Raw genomic sequence first — 20008 nt, 5'->3', positions numbered from 1 at the left:
GGATCTTTGATATCCATTCAGTCTGTGTCTGCCCTGGGGGTTACTATATACTTGGCCTGCCAGTCAAATGCTTTGCACTGTACTGAGTGTGAAAAGTAGGGTATTACTATTAAGTGTCATCTGCTCGTGACTGACGCAAGACCATATCACTGTGGGGGCAGCTTATACCCCTCCCTCTGACAACTGCATATTGTCATAGACTTGTTTATATCACATTGTTGAAAACTCACACTGTCGACAGCATAATAATTGACATGAAAATGTTGAAGCCCCCGAACTTTGAACACACCAAAAAAAAAAAAAACAAATTACTCTATGCAGGGGGGCAAACCCCCCTGCACTCCCCACACCCCCACTACTTAAATATGCCAACTCCAAGATCGCACTACATTGCAGTAAACTGAAATCTCCCCTTACGGAGATTTCAGTTTACACGCGTGATGACTTTCGCTTTTGACATTTTGGTGCCGACAATATCGGCTTCGATATTGTCAGCCTTCGAAAGGGTGAAGTAGACCCGTCTTAGACATGTTTTCTCAAGAGCTGCCATTACTGAATTGTATAGCCTCAAGACATAACCCCACACCGTATCAGTGGCTAAGGTACAGACTTCAGTCTGCCTTGATGCGTTGTCCAGTCAGGGACATATTTCTCTTCCCCCCCAGAATTTGATACCCAGGTGAATGTTCACTTCTGTCCTCCGTGCAGTGGCTCTTCTAGTAGCTGAGGTACTACTGTTACTTATAGTCAAGGCTTTGTCCCTCTATATTTCAGAGCTGAGAGATTATGGTACAAATTCATTTTAAGTAAATGTAAACAGAATTAAGGGAGAAAACTTAAGTGGTTTTGTATTTTGGTTGGACCAATTTGAAGAGTAGTGCAAAGCAGGGCAAAGGAGCACTACAAGAGGAAGCTAGTCTGTCGTTAATAGTTTCACTGACCCAGTCATTGCACGTACACAGCAGCAGATCTAGAGAATAACAGCAGCAAGGTTTGAGACTTGAGTATTGACATCTGTGTAAGCAGCAGCCTTTCCTTATGCTCTTCATGAACGCATCTTAAATCATACCTAATATGTGGAAATCTGCCATAACCAAACACACACTGCCATCACACTTCCGTCCTCACAACCCTCTGCAAAATCATTGTCTACCTTCACCTTGCATTGTTACGAAGTACCATCTTCTCTCCCAAAAGTGATGAGCACAGCTGCACTCATTTGCTCTTTGACTAATGGAATTCTAATGTCAGTGGAGCTATGTTCTCTGATCCAGTTTTTATGGACCTCACAAAAGCTTTTGACTTGGTCAGTTGCCATTAGCTCTTGTACCATCTCTTGGTTCCAGAATTATCCTCTTAAACATTTTCTCAGTGATCTGTAGCCCTGTGCTGCCACCGCCTCTCTTGTACTCAAAGGTGTAACTCAGAATTTGTTCTTGCCCCCTTTGTTTATATACATCGTTAAGCCCCATTTGATCATCTTACCTTCCTGTCCTCTTGTATGCAGATGACATGGTCCTACTTCTCCAGCCACTCCCTAACTACCGTAAGTAAGGTCTACATTCTGACTTCAGTCACCTCAGTGAGTGGATTATTGCAAAAAACATCATACTAAATGCATTCAAAACTAAATCTGTGCTTTTTTTACTAACAAAATCTCAGCAGATCCAAGAGAACTTCAGCAGTCTGTGATCATAACCATCCTTTAGAGCATATCTTCAATTTTCAAGTGTCTTGGTCTCTGGTTAGACATCTCATTCAGCTTCCAACTGCAGCTTGCTAATGCATGTAAAAAAAATCCCCCCTCCGCTTTCCTGTAGGTCTGTAGTAAGGAAAGGAACTTGAATTCAGCTTCAGCCTCCTTGTTATCGGCAGCCTCTACTAAAATCTCCCCTACTCAAACGTTAGAAAAGCAGTATGTAGATTACACATTTCCCAAGAAATGAACACCACTGTGTACAACAGTAAAACAGCATCCTGGCTCCTAGTTATTCAAAGAGCAGACCTGTTTCTAGGATCACAACTGTTTGAACTCCTACATGAACATACTCTGTCTCTTTTTAACCTAACCAAGACGTCCCGCATACATCCCAAGAAATCTGAACCCATCATGCCCTAAAACACGTCCCACACTCCCAAGTTGCATATTTGAGCTTGCATTCACTTTTCTTTTGCCCAAGCTGTGGTTATCCCTCCCATGTGAAATTAGACTGTCCTAATTCCAAGTCATTAGGCAGGAATGTACATGTTGCTTCTCGGGTCACATCACTTAAGTCTACTTTAATTCTTCTACAGTCTAGCTCAACCAGTAAGATCCTTTGCTCATTTACCCCTCTTAATTTATTTTAGTCTAATTTCTCAAATGTTTTGAATGTCTTGTACATGTTTTGAGTGAATATTCTGGATTTACTATGTATCCAAAACATCATTCTACTGTTGTACTGTTTTGATGTTAAGTTGTCTATCTCGCCTGCATTCTTGTTGGTTGGGGATCGGAGCCGATCCTCTGCTCCAACTCGGCCATCTTTAATAGCTCGAGAGCTGTTTACTGGCGTGAGGCTACCCCTTATCCCATAATGCCTAGCGATAACTACCCAGATTTCGTTTGCCGCTTCAGCTGCGAGGGTGTCGTTTTTCTGGCTCATTCTCATATATTTAGCTTTTTGTGTAAACTTTCCTTCTAAATTTAAAATTTTTCTAGTATTTTTTTCTATTTAGAATAGTTATACTTGTTGCTGTTATTTTTTCTTGTATCTTGCCCTTGTGTTAGAACTCGTTTAAGTTGGAGTTCTCCCCGCCCCTCCCCCATCCCTAGGGTAGTCGTTTAACTTGGAGGCTGTCCTTTTTCTCTTTCTCTAGTTATAAAAAAAAATTATTGTAGTTAGTATAGTACTGGTGTGCTTGTCTAGCTTAGTACTGTTTTTTGTGTCAGTAGTTACTTCTTGGTCCTTTTTTTTAGTACAGCATGTCTAAGGAAGCTAAGGTTTCTGGTTTTAAGAAGTGTGACTTGTGCTGTCAGAAAATCTCTGACAGATGGGCACACTAGTTGCGTCTGTTTAGGTGCTGTTCACCTGCAGGACTCTTGTTCTATTTGCCATGCTTTTAGTCTGAGTCCTGCAGGAGCGTAAGAACAAACTAATTCTTAGGGGTCTGTTAAAACCCCAGGATTCACTGGCAAAGAGTTTTCAGCCAGTGAAATCCCCAAAGGCCACTAAGCTGTCGGCTCCATCCTTGGAGCAGACTCCTGTGCTGGATTTACCTTTTAAGTCTGTTCCGGCTGGCACCGACAAGGCAACCTCTCCATCGGATGTTTTGGAGCCGTCGCAGAGTTACAAGAGGCTGAGGTCCCCTTCCTTAGAGTTGGTGCATTCGGCTCCTCTGTCTCCATTGCTTCAAAGTGAGCATAGCCACCGGTCCTCACTCCTCTTGGTCCTTTTAGGCTGTCTGATCACGATGTGGAGAAAGTAGTCGGGTTGTTAAAGTCGCAGGCACTAGCTAAATTATTGTCCAGCCCTCCTAAACGGGTATCTGCTCCGCCCACTTCACTTGATATTTCTCCTCTGACTCCAATGAGTTTGGAGCTGGGGTTCGGGTAGTGGAACAGTCTGCTCCGATCACCATATCCTCTTCGTTCCGACCACGGCTCCAATTACCTCGATACTTCCTTCGATTGAGGAATCTGGTCGCCAGAGCTTCCTCGTCTGCTCTGAGGGGGGGAAGTGGCATCGGACTCTTGTCTGACCCCATTCTCCCTCTCGGAGCTTTGGCGCAGCTGAGCTCGGCTCCAACATCGGCCTCTGAGCCGTCCCTCTCAGCTTGGAGAAAGATGCAGGTTTCTTCAGAGCTGGAGCTTTCTCTTCCTCGAGATGGGGGCGCCTTTGAAGTCATGCGGAGCGTGCTGTTCCCTGAGTCAGCTCCACTACCGGCTCCACCGAGTCAGATGTTCTTCGTGTTTCACTGTTGCAGTCATAACTGTAGGGTGCTCCTGCCGGCAGGCAGCCCGAGGTCGGCTAGTGTCTGTGCCAACCTCTGCTTCTCCTCCAGACCCCAAGTGTAGGAAACCGATGGTCCAGGACACCGCATTGGGTGTTTCCTCTTTTTCTGAGGCCTCTCCTGATCTCTTAGAGGAGCCCCCTCGGAAGAAGTAGTGCAAGAGGAAGGACACTGACTCCCCGGAGTCTGTCACTTCTGATAAGGACTTAGATGATTCGGAAGGGTCCCTGAGATCCCCCTCTGAAGATGTTTCATTCGAGGACATCCTTGAAATGCGTAGGCAGAAGGGGAACTGGACCCCCCTAGCCCCTATCGTGGATGAGTCCGTATTCCTGGATGCCTTCGGTTCGCGACCTTCCACCTCCTGGGTTTCTCTGCCTTTCGATCCACTCATGTCTGTAGTGGCTCGAAAGGCTTGGTCAGCTCCGGACACAGCAGAGCCAATTCCGAGGAGACCAAATAAGTTCATTACAGCCCCCAGGATAAGCAGTTTCTTTCTAAGGGTGTGCCCATTGATGCCATGGTGGTAGCAGCCACCACCAAAAAAGAGATGGCAGAGATCTCTTCATCTGTTCATCCTCCTAACAAGGAGTCTAGGACGATAGACAGATATGGAAAGCGAATGTTTGGTTCAGCGACCTTCTCCATGAGGTCACTGAACTACTTGTCATTTTACTCGTCTTCAGAGGGATCTCCTAAAAGAGCTAGGAGATGCCTTTCAAGATCCTACAGCTGAGGGAGTTCAAGCCATAGTAACTTCCCAGCTAGCGACTCTTAATTCCGTAGTCAACTCCTCCATGAGGCTCATTTCCTATGCTGCCAATGGAGCGAGTAGAGCCGTGGGCACTGCTGTGGCCCTCAGGAGGCATGCTTGCATGGGGCTGTGTAATTTTGCGGAACCCTTTCAAGCGTCCTTCAACACCCCCTTTGATGGCTCCTTTCTCTTTGAACCACAGGTGAAAGACACTTTGACTAGGTGTGAGCAAGAAGGCAAGACTCTGCCATGGGAGTCCGTTTTTCCACTCCCTCAAGACCCTTCCCAAAGGGTCAGAAGAGTGGGAAGATGTGGTTCTGCAAATCTCAGGGAGCCTTGCCTGACGCACGTAGTGATGATTCCCCCTCTGCCTCTGGAGGAAAAAACAATAATAGACGCCGCCCTCGTGGCAGAGGGGGTCTGCAGAACCATGGCAACTTAGATTCCTTCTCTGACAAGCCCTTACAGCATCCCTGAAGGGTTGCTCACCTCTGGAGGCAGTCAGGGGAAGACGTTCGCTGTACCCAAAAGCCTGGCAAAATTCAACAAGAGACAGATGGGTACTGTCCATTATATCCGGAGGTTACAAAATTCCCTTCCATCAAACCTCCCCTTACAGTCAAAGAAAGCCCTTCCAGAAGCCCTTCCAGATGTTCCACCCAATCTGAGGGAGCAAGCAGTTATAGAAGTTTCAGAACTGCTAAGAAAGAGCCATCCAAGACGTCTCCGCAGACCAGCTCAGATCTGGAATTTACTCAAGGTTCTTTTTAGTACCATAAAAAAGACAAGGGGACTGGAAACCCATTCTGGATCTCAGCAGATTAAACAGATCTGTACAAAGAAAAACATTTCGGATGGTCACACTACAGTCCATTCTACCCTTTCTGGGTCAGGACAGTTGGATGTGCTCATCAGGGTGCGTACTACCATATCAAGATGGACAGACGTTCCAGGAGATTTCTTCGCTTTCGGGTGGGGGTCAGTCATTACCAGTTCAGAGCTCTGTCCTTTGGTCTCACCACAGCCCCCAGGATGTTCAAATGTATGGCAGTGGTCATGGCTCACCTGAGACTTCAAGGATTCCAGGTGTTTCCATATCTAGACGACTGGCTCCTCACTGCTACCACCAGGCATCAACTCCTACAAGCACGGGATTACACAATCACTTTTTGCACCCAGCTAGGTATTACCATAAATTTCGAAAAATCTGCCTTGTTGCCCTCTCAGTCTATCACTTAGGAGCAAAATTAAACACACAGGAAATGTTCGCAAAGTTACCATTGGAAAGTGTGTCCACTATTTGTCAACAAGTGCAAGTTCTAATGCAGAGCAAGAAAATACAAGTCAAATATGTCCTTCAAACTCTAAGCTCCATGGCAGCTGCCATCCTCCTTCCATTGGGGCGCTTCCATATGAGGATTCTTCAGTGGCTTCTTTTCACACAGTGGTCTTTCCAAGAGCTACCCATGTCTCATGATCATGATTACAGAAGCATGCAAAAGGCATCTTTTCTGGTGGATGGTCTCCCCACTAGTGACTCGGGGCAGACCCTTCATTCAGCCCCCTCCGGTAGCCACAGTGACCACAGTCACCTCCCTGATAGGGTGGGGGTGGCATTATCTGGGCAGGACAGTCTAAGGCACTTGGCAACCTCACGAGTACTATCTGCACATAAATGTCCTAGAGATGAGAGCCGTGCTCCTAGCGTTGCAAGCCCTTCAAGACTCTCTTCCTTCATGGACCATTGCAATCCAGACAGGCAATATGTCAGTATTGTGGTACATCAACAAACAGGGCAGGACCAAATCTTACCCCTTGTGTCGAGAAGCACTCTGTGGCGGGCGATTTTCCTCCCAACGTTTTCAGATTGCGACGCACATCTCTGGGAGATCCAGCGTCATAGCGGACAGGCTCAGCAGAGCTATCATCATGCCTCACGAGTGGTCTCTGAGTTGCGGACCTGATCTTCCGCAAATGGGGACAGCCTTGCTGCGATCTTTTTGCCACCCCATTCAACAGCAAATGCAGCAACTACTTCTCCCTCCTTCTGCTTCCAGGTCACCTACTCAGGGACGCTCTAGTCCACGATTGGCTTCAGGGACTCCTTTATGCATTTCCTCCCTTTCCCCTTATACCAAGACTCCTACAGAAAGCAGACTCGTTGGGTTGCAAAATGAGCCTCATTGCCCCATACTGGCGTCGGCAGATTTGGTTTCTGCTCCTACACCTCTGTCTTCTCGATCAGCCCTGGACACTGGACCCGATTCCAGATCTGGTTCCTCAATCAGGCGGGTTGCATCAGTCCCTTCAGACTCTCCAGATCACAGCTTGGTTGCTCCACTTCCAACCCTAGCCAGGCTCCCTAGCATTTCCCCAACAATCCGTGAGATTATCGTTTCCTCACATAAGTCCACCATCAGGACTATTTATGCTAGCAAATGGAAACATTTTTCTTATTGGGCTGAGTCTAGGCATGTGGATCCCTTCTCTGCCCCAGTCCATGAGATCTAGAGTTCCTAGCACAACTGTTTCACTCTGGAGCCGCTTCCGCTACCATTAGGGTGCAATTAGCAGCCATTTCTAATTTTCACATCGGGTTACAGAATTCAAGCATCATGTCTCACAAGCTCTGTAAAGCCTTTTTGATAGGGACATCTCTTCTTAGACCTCCAGTGAGAGAACCCCCCCCTTCTCCCTGGGACCTTAATCTAGTCCTAATGTCCTTAAGTTTGCCTCCTTTTGAATCAGAGGCATCATGCTTCAAATTTCTGTCTTGGAAAACACTCTCTGGTTGCTATTACTTCAGCCAGACGAGTCTCAGAACTGCAGGCACTATCTCTGTCCCCCTTACCTGGTTTTTCATAGGGATAGAGTTTCTCTAAGGACAAATCCTTCATTTCTTCCCAAAGTCTGCTCTGAACATTATTTAAATCAATCTGTAGATCTCCCCGTTTTCTTCCCCAATCATAGCAACAAGGCAGAGTACAAACTTCACCAACTGGACGTGCACAGGCAATTGCGTTTTTTACCTTCATAGAACTAAAGAAATAAGAAAATCAGACCAATTGTTTCTGTCTTGTGCCTTAAACAAACAAGGTCTCCCAGTTTCCAAGGTTACTTTATCTAGATGGCTATCCCATACTATTTCATTTATCAGTTATGGGATAAGGAATTACCATCTAAACCGAAAGGTCATTCTACTAGGGCATTAGCCACCTCTTTAGCTTTCCAGTCTAGGCTGCCCATGGATTCCATATGTGCAGCTGCTACATGGGCAAATCCTCATACCTTTATTTCTCATTACAAGGTGGATATGGTCTCCCGGAGCAGAGCTGATTTTGGTTCCACTGCTCTGAAGAGTCTATTCCACTGAGCCACCCAGGATTTTAGGTGCTAGGGACGCTGTCCCAACCAGCAAGAATGAAGGCAAGATATAGACAATGTAACATAAAGATGATGTTCACAGTGTTACCCTGCTGCAGTCATCACACTTGGGTTATCCTGCCGTCAGGTGGTCCCGCAGTCGGCCAGAATTCCAAAGTCTTGGTCCAGCGTCTGTTGCTGTCGCTTCTTCCCTGACGTCAGAGCGCCAGGGGTATATCAGAGGCATCAGATGCCATTTTCTTTAGTCTTTCTTGCCGCATGGTGCCTGAAGCAGAAACAGTTCGCAATTGCCGGTCGGCCGACACCTGAGATTTACGAATCTAGTTTCAGTCCGAAGTCTTCAAAGCTAAGTACCCCTTTGGAGAACCTTTTCTTGCCTCAGTCCGATGTCAGAAAAAGTTAACAATTGCATTTCTTGTGGGAAGCAAATACCTCCATAAGGACTTACATTCTTTGTGTATACCTTGCCTAGGCCCCAGACCACGACGTCACTGGTTGTCTGTTTTGTGCTAGGTTCAATAAGCGAACTATAAAGCATCGCTTTGATTTCGTACGACACTACGGTAGAAAATTTAATTACACTATGCCGTCGGAGCAACCGACTACCGGCGTGCATAAAAAAACGCAAGGATAGGGACAAGCAGCCTAGATCCAAGCCGGACTCTGAGGCCTCGGCTGGTCCGGTTGCCAGTTCTCTAGTTTTCAGTGAGAAGCCTACGCAGCCCCTGGCTACCGCTGAATTGGATCCCCAGGCCGCATCGGATCTCTCAGCAGAGATTTCTAGGCTGACACAGCCTTTTTCCTTGGGCCCAACCGATGACTTCGCAGTAGGGGAAGCCGGTGCTGCAGAAACACCTTCGGTTTCTGAAGGTGTCTTCAGACAGACTACCCTCACCATTAAATCTTATGCTAAACTTAAGACTCCTCTAAAACCAAAAAAGCCTACACTTCAGTGTCCGGGTCAAGGCCCTATGCCTAAGAAACAGATGCTTAAAATGGCTGAAGATTTGATTTTTTTATCAGGGGTTCCCAACCCCCCCGACAAAAGGCCTAGACACAAGGAGGATTATGCCTCCTCTGATCAGGTGTTTGTTTCCTCAGACTCCTCTGAGGAACTGGATTGCTCCTTTCCCCCTTATGAAGATTCTGATGCTGAAGACTCAATTCCCTCAGCTTCTCCCCCTGAAGACTACTCCTTTGGGGAAACCTTACACACCATGGGGGAACATTTCCACTGGGAAGGTCAGGACTACTCTGACTCAAAGAAAAGGCTCCGGGAGTTTCTTTTACTTCCCCAGCACAGACCTCTTGCTATCCCCCCTGTTTTGGACATAGTAGATGTTTTCTTAGAATGTAGTTTAAATCCAGATTCTCTGCCTCTTGCTCCAGCCAAACCAGATGGATACTATAGAGTGCCTGACTCTCAAATTCCTTTACAAAAGCCCTGCTGCTGATCCAGAGACAATCTCCCAGGGTCCCAAAGGGGCTAAGGCTTCTATGGCTAAAAATCCTGTACCTTCGGAAAGGGACTCCAGAGCACTAGACAGGTGGGGGAAGGTGGTTTGCACCTCTACTTTTCTAGCTATGAGAGCATTAAATTGTCAGTTTCACATGCTTAAATACCAGCAATTCCTTGTGTCTCAAAACAAAAGATGGGCACGCTCCCTCTACACCCTGAACTCAAGGAAATGCAACATCTGTTGCATGCAGCTGAACAGGTGGGCAAACATACTTTACAATGTGGTTTTGATGCCTTGGAAGCTTCCTCCAGTGCAGCTGTTACTGGGTCTGTGATACGTAGGCATGCTTGGTTAAAGGAACAATCTCTGCCTGATCATGTTAAAGCAAAGTTACTGGATGCGCCCCTACAGCAGGATGTTTTATTTGGGGTTAAAGCAGAGGAGGTTTTAAAGAAAGTGGAGGATAAGGCAAAATCTTTGCAGACGGTCAAGGATTTCTTACAGGTACAGCCCCCACGCTTCAGCAGAAATTGGCCAACAAAACATTGGTCCTTTCCAGCATCTGACAGGCCACAGAGGGATAAATACAGGCGCCCAAGGGGCAGAGAACAAGCTTAAATCCCTTACAAACCTCGCCAATGGGGCACTTCAACACAGAAAGGAGAAGACGGGTCCCAAACCACTAGAAGGCAAACACAATGACTTAAACAAACTGCCAAGCAAAACCCTCTTGGCAGCTCCCTTGGGAGGAAAATTAACACTTTTTTTTGCAGACAACTGGCTGATCGTCACAAAGGACAAATGGGTCCTAGACATAATCTCACACGGATACAGATTCCATTTCCACACCTTGCCAAGGATAAAAGGAATGCCAAACCTGCCACAAAATCAATGGGCAGAGAGACAAAAACAAATTACCGCTCTCATGGACATGAAAGCCATCCAACTGGTACCTACACAGGAGCAAGGCCAAGGATTTTACTCAAGGCTCTTTCTAGTCCCCAGAAAGGACAATGCTTGGAGACCCATTCTGGACCTTTCAATTTTAAACACTTTCTTGCAAGTACTCAAATTCAAGATGCTAACACTACAGCAGCTTCTTCCCATGTTGGTCAAGAAAGCTTGGCTAGTAACGGACCTCAAGGAGGCATACCTGCATGTCCCTATCAGACAAAATTGCAGAAGATACCTCAGTTTCATTGCAGGTTCAACCCATTACCAATTCTCTGCACTGCCTTTGGCTTATCTACTGTGCCCAGGGTCTTCACAATGTGCCTGGCACCAGTAATTGCATACTGCAGACAGAGGGGAATTCAAATATACCCATACCTGGACGACTGTCTCATGCAAGCAGAAAGCAAGGGCATTCTCTTACAACACCTGGCTTTTGTAAGACATCTAAGTTGCCTAGGGTACACAGTAAACAGAAATCAAAACTAGTACCCTCACAAACTATGACATTCCTGGGTGCCAGCTTGAATACAACGGCCCAGATGGCTTATCTGACGCCAGACAAACCATTACAATTAACTAAGTACTTCAGAACAATGGCAACAAAGACCCAACTCCCTGCAAGAAAAATTCTGCAGGCCTTGGGCTTCATGGCATCTTGCATACTACTAATACCATTTGCAAAACTGCATACGAGGAAATTACAATGGTACCTGAAAAGCATATGGACTCAACACAATCACAGCTTGGAAACAATGATAAGTCTCATTCCCTGCCTTCAACAGGAGTTTCTGTGGTGGTCACAGGCTTGTCGGCCTTTCACCCTACCCCCAGCCAGGCAAACTATGACAATAGATGCATCGGACTATGCCTGGGGGGCACACATGGCAGGACGGTGCGTTCAAGGCATATGGACAGCAGATCAAAGGAATCTGCACATCAATCAAAAATAAATGCTAGCTGTACAAAATGCTCTGACAGCCTTTAAGGACCTCTTGCATCCAGGACAGCTTGTCATAAGGACAGACAGCACCACAGTAATGTGGTACATAAACAAGGGGGCACACTCCTACCCTCTATGCAGGCAAGCAATGACCTTGTGGAACACAGCACTGGCTTACCAAGTTCAATTACAAGCTCAATTTCTGCCAGGAAAAAAGAACATATTGGCAGACCTAAGCAGAAACATCATGGATCCCCACGAATGGAAACTGGGTCCACAAGTATTCGCAATGATAACTCAAAAGTGGGGGCTCCCAGACATGGACCTGTTTGCCAGCCCTCAAAACTATCAGCTAACAAGGTTTTGCACAAGGACCATTCGCCAACAAGCTTGGAAAGTGGATGCACTCTCATTCAGTTGGAAAATGCTAACAGTATATGCCTTTCCTCCACTACTCCTTCTCACAAAGGTGCTACTGAAAGTCAGGATGGAGAGAACCTGAATGGTACTCATTGCTCCAGACTGTCCATGCCAGCACTGGTACCCACTATTAAGGAATATGGCCCATGGCCCACCATGGATTCTACCACAAATTACCCACCTGCTCACACAGCAAGACAATCAGATTCTACACAGCCAGCTCAAAACCTTAAACTTGGCTGCATGGCAAATCACCTAGGTAACCAGCCAGCTCCTCTCTCTCAAGCAGTTATGGAAGTTATTCTGGAGGCCAGGAGGCCCAGCACCAGGAAAGCCTACTCAGACAAATGGAAAAGGTTTTGCGCCTGGAACCAAGCTAAAGGCCAAAATACCCTTCAGCCTGACATACCTCAGATTCTGCAATATCTGAGATGTTACACAAAGGACTTTCCTTTTCATCTATTAAAATCCACGCCTCAGCTATTTCTGCTCACTACAACACGGATCCTCCCTTATTTTCACATCCACTCTTAAGGCAGTTTCTCAGAGGGGCCAAGAAAATTAGGCATCCCAGGAGAGCACCAACACCTACTTGGGACCAGCTTTCTCAGCTGACCTAAAGTTTATATCATGGAAGACTGCCTTGCTGCTAGCAATCACATCAGCTAGAAGAGTTTCAGAGCTTCGGGCACTAATGGCAGTAGAGGCTTTCCTCATTTTTCATCAAGACAGGGTTTCTCTACAAACTAAACCCCTCCTTTATGCCTAAGGTGGTATCCAGTGTGGCCCTAAATCAACCATCCATTTACCCACCTTCTTTCCAAATCCACAGAACAAAGGAGAGAGACTCCTGCATTCCTTGGACATTCACAGACAGCTACGTTACTACTTGGATAAAACTAAGGTTTACAGAATCTGACCAGCTTCTTGTATCCTATGCTACAGCATCACAGGGAAAGGCTTTTTCAAAACAAACCATTTCCAAATGGATAGGACATTGCATACGTTTTTGCAACATCCACCATGGAAAACCAGTTTCTGCTACCATAAGGCCCCACTCTACCAGGGCAGCAGCTACATCTATAGCCTTCCTCAGGGAGGTACCAACCAAGGATATTCTGGAAGCTGCAACTTGGAGTTCAGTACACACCTTCACCAAACATCATCACTTACCACTTTACTCTAAGACCAGGGTGGGCTTCGCCACTGCAGTTTTGCAGTGCCTTCTAGCCCCCTCTAATCCTGTTTGACAACTCCGCCCATCCTTAGCTTTGGGATTCTACCCAAGTGTGATGACTGCAGCAGGGTAACACGATTAACATAGTACAGTTTTGTACCTACCATAAATGTAGATGTTAGAGTGTATACCCTGCTGCAGTCCAGGTTACCCTCCCTCCATCCCCTCTAAAACTAGCTGAACTTTTCTCTATTCTATACAACCTCTGTGGTGTATTTGCTTGTGCCTAAGGGTTTTGTTTTACATTTTTCTTTCAAGATAGCTATATATACATATATTTTTGCCTACCTATTAGGGGCACCTGACATCTGGGGCAAGAAAAACTGAAGAAAATGGCGTCTGATGCCTCTGATATACCCCTGGTGCTCTGACGTCAGGGAAGAAGCGACAGCAACCGACGCCGGACCAAGACTTTGGAATTCTGGCTGACTGCGGGACCGCCTGACGGCAGGATAACCCAAGTGTGATGACTGCAGCAGGGTATACACTCGAACATCTACATTTATGGTAGGTCCAAAACTGTACTTTATGTACCTACCATAACGTTCCATGTTAGTTGTCTTCATCTCGCCTTCTTTCTTGCGTCCTGCCCTCTGTCCCGCTGTCCTAGTGGATTGAGAGGAGTCCCTTTTCACTGGCTGAGTATTCTTTGTTTCCCTCTATTGATTTACAGGATATGGGAGGTGTAAGTCACCCAGTTCTTTTGACTGGTTTATTCTCTTATGTCTGGAGTTAGCTGTTTCAAATGAGATCTGGGTAGCTATCGCTAGGCATTATGGGATAAGGAGTAGCCTCAAGTCCGTAAACAACTTTCGAGCTATTGCAGATGGCCGAGTCGGAAACTAGGATCGGCTCAGATCCCCAACCAGCAAGAAAGAAGGCGAGATGAAGACAACTAACCTGGAACATTATGGTAGGTACATAACTTCTTTTTCTCACCCATGGATTGTACTGCTGCTTATTTTGTATGTTTGGTCAGTTTTTGACCCCAGGCTGAGGCTAGAATTTGTTAGATTTGATCAGTACTCTATCCTGGTAGGTAAATTTTATGCATGCATGATTTTATTTATTGAACATTTGTTTACTGGGAAAGTCAGACTTGGAACAAAGCCAGTTTTCAGCGGAGGCCCAGAAGAAATACTCCAGATGCACATCTTTGTGACGTGGGAGGAAGCCCACATGAAGAACTTGCAGACTCCACACAGAAGGCACCCCAGCCAAGAATTGAACTGGAGAACCACTTGCAGTGAGGTGACAATGCTACCGCTGTAACACTGTGCCATTCATTATTTTGATGGAATACAAGTGCAGATGTCCTTTAATAGGCCACGTGCTGTTCTGTGGTCATAGTGGTCCAGTGATTGGTGGGTGGATGTGGCCAGTTTGCACTTTGTTGCCTCCCAGAGTGAGCAGGAGGTTCAGGGAGATGGCTTTGGTCCCATACAGTTAGCTGATAGTCTACCTGCAGCATATCATTTTGTAGAGGACCGGTCACTTGGTAGCAGCTCTCTGCATTTGTGTATGCTGTAGCTCAGAGGTGTTGCCTTGTTTGAAGGATGTATGTGGCAAGGGATCTACTCAGACTGGGTTTCCAGGGAAACGTTCAGAAATCTTCCTTCATTCCTTCCCACAGCATCCTTCACAGTCTGTAACAAATGTTAGAATTTGTTTGGGAGCCATTTCTGTGTGTGGGACAGTGAGAAAGAAAATAATTTAACATTTGTTTGCCAGGATAGTCCAACTGGGCAACAAGTGTCTCTTTTCAGCAGAGACTTGGGGAGAAAAGCTCCATAAGTTTACAGAGAAGAAAATTTTACAAAAGAGATTAGAGTAATACACATATTGTAGACTTTACAGCCATTAGTATGCAATATGAGGATATTCCCCCTTTTGGTTGAAAATACAAGTGTACAAAATATACGAGAGTAGATAACCTGGTAGAACATTGCAAGAAATTTCACAACTGAATAAGAGTATATAAATGTTTGTTTTCCATATATACATTCAAGCAAATATACATGCTAGAGTATACATACATATATATGCATACACACATACACATGCACACATATACATGTACATACACTCGTATATAGATTATTGCTCACACATGGATAGGTATAGTTAGATGTTGTCCAAGACAGATGGGGTGTAGAAATAGTAAGTGGATGAGGTTTCTGGAGGTCAATTACAGATGCATAGATGGTTGGTGAAGAGGTATGTTTTAAGTAGGTTTTTGAAGTAGAGTGTGGAGTTTTGTAGTCTGAGGTCAGGGAGAAGGTTGTTCCATATTTTTGCTATTTCATGGGCAGTTAGTGATTCCCCGGAGTTTTTGCATGTGATGGTTTCGATTAAGGCTTTGTTGGAGGACCGAAGTTGTCTGAATTGTAGAAGTTCAGCATGCCAGTCAGGTCGGGGGTTTCTTGGGATAGTACAGAATTAGATGAACTAGGCTGAGTTTGATGGTACCTTAATAGGTTCGGAAATTCAAGCCAGTGCAAGGCTTGTAGGGAAAGGCAGTGGTGGGATCGTGATTTGGCATTGGTAGCAAATCTAGCAATTTTGTTTTAACAGATGGAAAGTTTATTAAGCTCAGTTTTCTAAAAATTAGTTAGAATTGGGGGTGCATAAAGTAGAGTAGATAGGAGGTGGGTCCTGGCTATTGCAATTCGAGATTTGGTGGTTAGAGAACTTTTGCAGTGATAGAGGGAGCATAGCTTTTTGTGGACTTTAGTGATTATGCGCTTTGTGAATTTGAGTTGCTGGTCAGTGGTAACCCCTAGGAGTTTAGCCTCAGTGACAGGGGTGATGTGGGTTTTGCTGGTGGAGGGTATAGAGAAGGTAAGGGTGCTCATTTTAGTAGAGTGGAATAGCATTAATTTTGTTTTCTTGGGATTTAGTATGAGTTGCAAGTTAAGCCAGTTCTCTTTCAGAGAAGGCTTCTTGAGCTTTTTGTTGGAGAAGTTGGATGTTTGATGCAGAGCATATGAGATTTGTGTCAGTGTATTGGACTGTGTTGGCTTTAGAGGTAGCTGAGTGGAATTTGTGAAGATATTAAAAAGAAGGGGTCCTAGGATTGATCCTTGGTGGCACACCTAAGGAGGTTGGGAGTGGGGGGGGGGTAGTTATGCCGTTTCACAGATTGTTGGTGGTTATCTAAATAACTTTTAAACCAGAGGGGGGAGAGGTTAAGTTTGAGGTCAGAGAGACAAGACAGTAGTTTATTATGTGAGACTGTCGCTTTGGATAAGTCTAGGAAAGTAGCTGAGACAAATTTACCTAGATTCCTGTGGGAGTTTATAGTATTGGTGAATTTGAGTAGGGCAGTGGTGATGCTGTGGGATGGGCGAAATCCGTGTTGGGTTGAGGAGAGAAGGTTGTTGGGGAGGAGATAAAAGAACTGGTGATGAATACATCTTTCTAGGATCTTAGAGAGGGGCGAGAGAATTGAAATCGGTCGATAGTTGGAAAGGTCTAGGGAGGGGCCACCTTTGTGGAGTGGTATGATGGTTTTCCACAGGAGTGGAGCGGTGTGTTCGGTGATGGATCTATTTGTTAGAAGTGAAATGGGATAGGCCATAGCTGTGGATGCAATTTGGAGGTTATTCGGCAGGAAGGTTATCGGCTGCAAGGGTGGTTGGTTTGTTTGGCTAGGAGTTTTGGATAGTAGAGGTAGGAACAGACTTAAGTGTGAAAGGTATGGTATTGATTTGGGCCTGAGGTGGTTGTGGGGTGTTGGAGAAAGTGATAGAGTACTGAGGTGGTGAAGTAGTTATTAAAGCTGGAGGCTGTGTCCAGGTCTGTACCTGTTATATTGGGGGCGGGAGTGGTGGTTCTTCCGGGGCTGTAGTATGTTTGTTGCCCAGAATTTTTGCGGTTTGGTACTGTATTTGTTTTGAGTGATACAGTAATTTTGTTTGAGCTTAGCCTGCTTTTTTGCTTTGTTTCAGAGCTCGTGAAAGGTTTGCCTAGCTGCAGGTGATTTGTTGTGGCTTCAGGTTTTCCAGGCTTTATCCCTGGCTCTAAGTAGGGCTTTTGTTGTTTTCTGGAGCCAAGGGGTGGGGTTGCTACGTATCTTGAGTTTTTAAGTGGGCTAGTTGGTTGATATTTAGAAATGCGGAGTTGAAGTAATCAACTGCTTTGTCTAATGAAAGGGTTTTGATGGGAGACCAGTTGCAGTGTTGCAAGGCTCTTATGAAGTGGTGTCTAGGAAAATTTTTGTTAGTGGGTTTGTAGAGGGGAGGGAGGGTTAATTATTTGAAGTTTTTGCCTAAGGAAAAAAGTGGGGCTGTGGTCGCTAAGAGTTTGGTAGGGTGCCACATTGATGGGCGGTATTTGGTTGATTTGTGAGGATCCAATCAAGTATAGATTATTTGTGTGGACTTATCAATGTGTGTGGGGGAGTATCCAAGTTGGGTGAAGTTTGTACAAGTAAGGCAGAACCAAGTACACATGTCAGATGGTGGCAGTCATAAAAGTCCTCAATTCTCTGAATAATCTTTGGTCCCCGGGACCTCCAAGTGATCCCAGACAATACCACAGTGATGCTGTACATAATCAAGGGGAGTACCAGCTCTTACCTTTGTGCAGATTAGTCATGATGGCCTAGGATGTAGCAGTTCAGCGCAGTCTAGCTGTGCAAGTGTCTTACATTCTGTCAGAGCCAAATTGTTATGGCAGACAAGCTGAGCAGGACTAGGGCAGCCCCTCATAAATGCAAGTCTGACTGGTAGGTCTTCCAGGAAATAGATCTGTTTGCCTGTCTCTACAACAGACAAGTGCTGCTCCAGGATTTCTATTTCTTGTAAACAAGCCTGGAAAATTGATGCGTTTTCATTCCCTTGGATGGGAGTGCTCCTTTTTTGTCTTTCCACTGATATTCAGGGTCATTCTGGAGATTTAGGATGCAACTCCAAAGATTGTCATGACTACCAACTGGCCCATGCAGCAGTGGTTCTCCCTTTTGAAAATGACCAGGAACAATTACCACAAGCTTCCTCTCTGATAGGACCTAGTTGTACAAGACAGGCCATTTTTATTCCTCAGCTTGAAACCACATCACCTGACTTGTCTGGATAATACAATCTTAATGTGAAGCACGTATTCAAGGAGACAAACCGGTTATGAAACTATTAGTAACTCTTAGATTTTTACTTGTTGCCAGACTGACGACCGGGACCCTTTTAAGGCCAGCTTGCTCATGGTTCTAGAGTATTTGAGTTATCTTGCCTGTTTCTACTCTGTCAAGGTTCACTGCTCTGCTGTTTCAGTATGTCTGCCCATTGATCCCCTTTTAATGCAGTCGCAAGTGTTTTTTCAAAGGAGTAAGGCATACCAGTCCACCTAGACAGCAGGTGGCCAAACCTTGCTCTTAATTTTGTTTTTGAAAAATTTTCACTTAATCATTTTGAACCAGCTTATCAGGCTGATTTGAAAAACTTAACATGGGAGACTAACTCTTGCAGTCATCAGAGCAATTGAGTCTGCATTGCAAGCTTTTATGGTGCAGCAATATTTTCCATAAAGACAGGGTCTCTAAGAACATTCATTTATGCCTAACGTGATTGCAGATTTGTTTTTTACTTGAGCTATCCATCTCCATGTTTTCTTTCCAGGGCCCAAGAATGGGGGGGGGGGGGTGCATGCTGTGGCTGTCCACACACTTCTCATATGTTATCCTGACAGAGGTAAAACCTGTAAAAATTCTGATCAGTTCATTTCATGTGGTAAGAAAAAATGGGCAGTCTGTGCCAAAGCTGACAATTTCCAAATGCTTGTCCGCCATTTTTTTTTATTTCTGTCATAACAAGTCACTTCCATGCAGGGTTAAGGCATTTTTACCAGAACCTTCGCTTCAGCGGTATTCTGGAAAGTGATGGACTGTGTTCTAGAGGCAGCAGCTTGGTCATCTACACACAACTTTGCAAAGTACTATGAACCAGATTCCTTTCCTAGATGTCACAGGGTTTGCTAGGACCATTCTCTGGCAGTTTCATCCTCTCAATTTGTCTAAACACTGGTATTCTACCCAACGAGCAACTTTACTTTCAAACCACATAAACGGAAAAATTTAAATATTAATACAACAGTGTTTGCAGTCAGCTAACATGTAAGCACACTCCATTGCACATTTCTTTGCATATCTGGATTGGTAGTTCATGCACTTAATTTATATTGCATCGACTGAGCAACAGATATGTATTTGTACCTGTCTGACTGTCCCTTAGATTTCAGTACTGATTTTGAACATTTATCAATAATTCTTTCCCATTCTTCCTTAGTCTTTGCAAGAAAACTTGTGAAAACCCAGATTTCACCATTTTTTTTAAAAACTATTTTATATTTAACTATTAAACTCGTCACTTCAGCACTGTTAAAATTAAATACCAATTTTTCTGGTTTCAGAAAGCTTAGTCACTTGCATCTTTGTTGTAACCATGACATCGTTGAACCTTCATTTCCTTTCCCGTTGTCGTTCGATCTGGCCCAAAAATGTTCCAGTTCCTGTGTAAGGCTTTCCCTTTTCCATTTTCAGGTGATAAACCTCTTGGCCAAGTGGCAGATAAACCAAATTAATTGATCCACCCCCAATCTTGGTTCCTAGGAAATGTCTCATGCTGCATGTCCATTTCCCCCAGGCTTACAACCTGTATTAAACTGTCCAAGTTCATAGGTACTAGGCTATCTGTCTGAAGGCATTTATAAGCCTAGCCAGAATGTGTTTGCTTTCGCCGCTCCCATAAATTAGTTCCTGTGCCTCTGTCCAGCAGAGCCACTGAAGTGATCCCCGGGGTAACCTTTTGTTTCCCATCCACTTGTCAAGGTTTCTGTTGAATGTTAGTGAAGAGCTCTGCCTAATGTAGATT

The 20008-nt window shown here is 45.1% G+C and overlaps 1 protein-coding gene across 1 annotated transcript in view; it reads left to right on the top strand.

Annotated features, from left to right (window-relative positions):
* The window catches only part of RNF10 (ring finger protein 10), a 2146785-nt gene that overhangs the window by 764561 nt on the left and 1362216 nt on the right, over positions 1-20008 (top strand). The window lies entirely within an intron of this gene.

Source organism: Protopterus annectens, chromosome 4.part0, assembly GCF_019279795.1.
Source record: "Protopterus annectens isolate FY-2018-M chromosome 4.part0, PAN1.0, whole genome shotgun sequence".
Taxonomy (NCBI): domain Eukaryota; kingdom Metazoa; phylum Chordata; order Ceratodontiformes; family Protopteridae; genus Protopterus; species Protopterus annectens.
The sequence above is the reverse complement of the archived record's forward strand: the minus strand, read 5'-3'. Positions and strand labels throughout refer to the sequence as shown.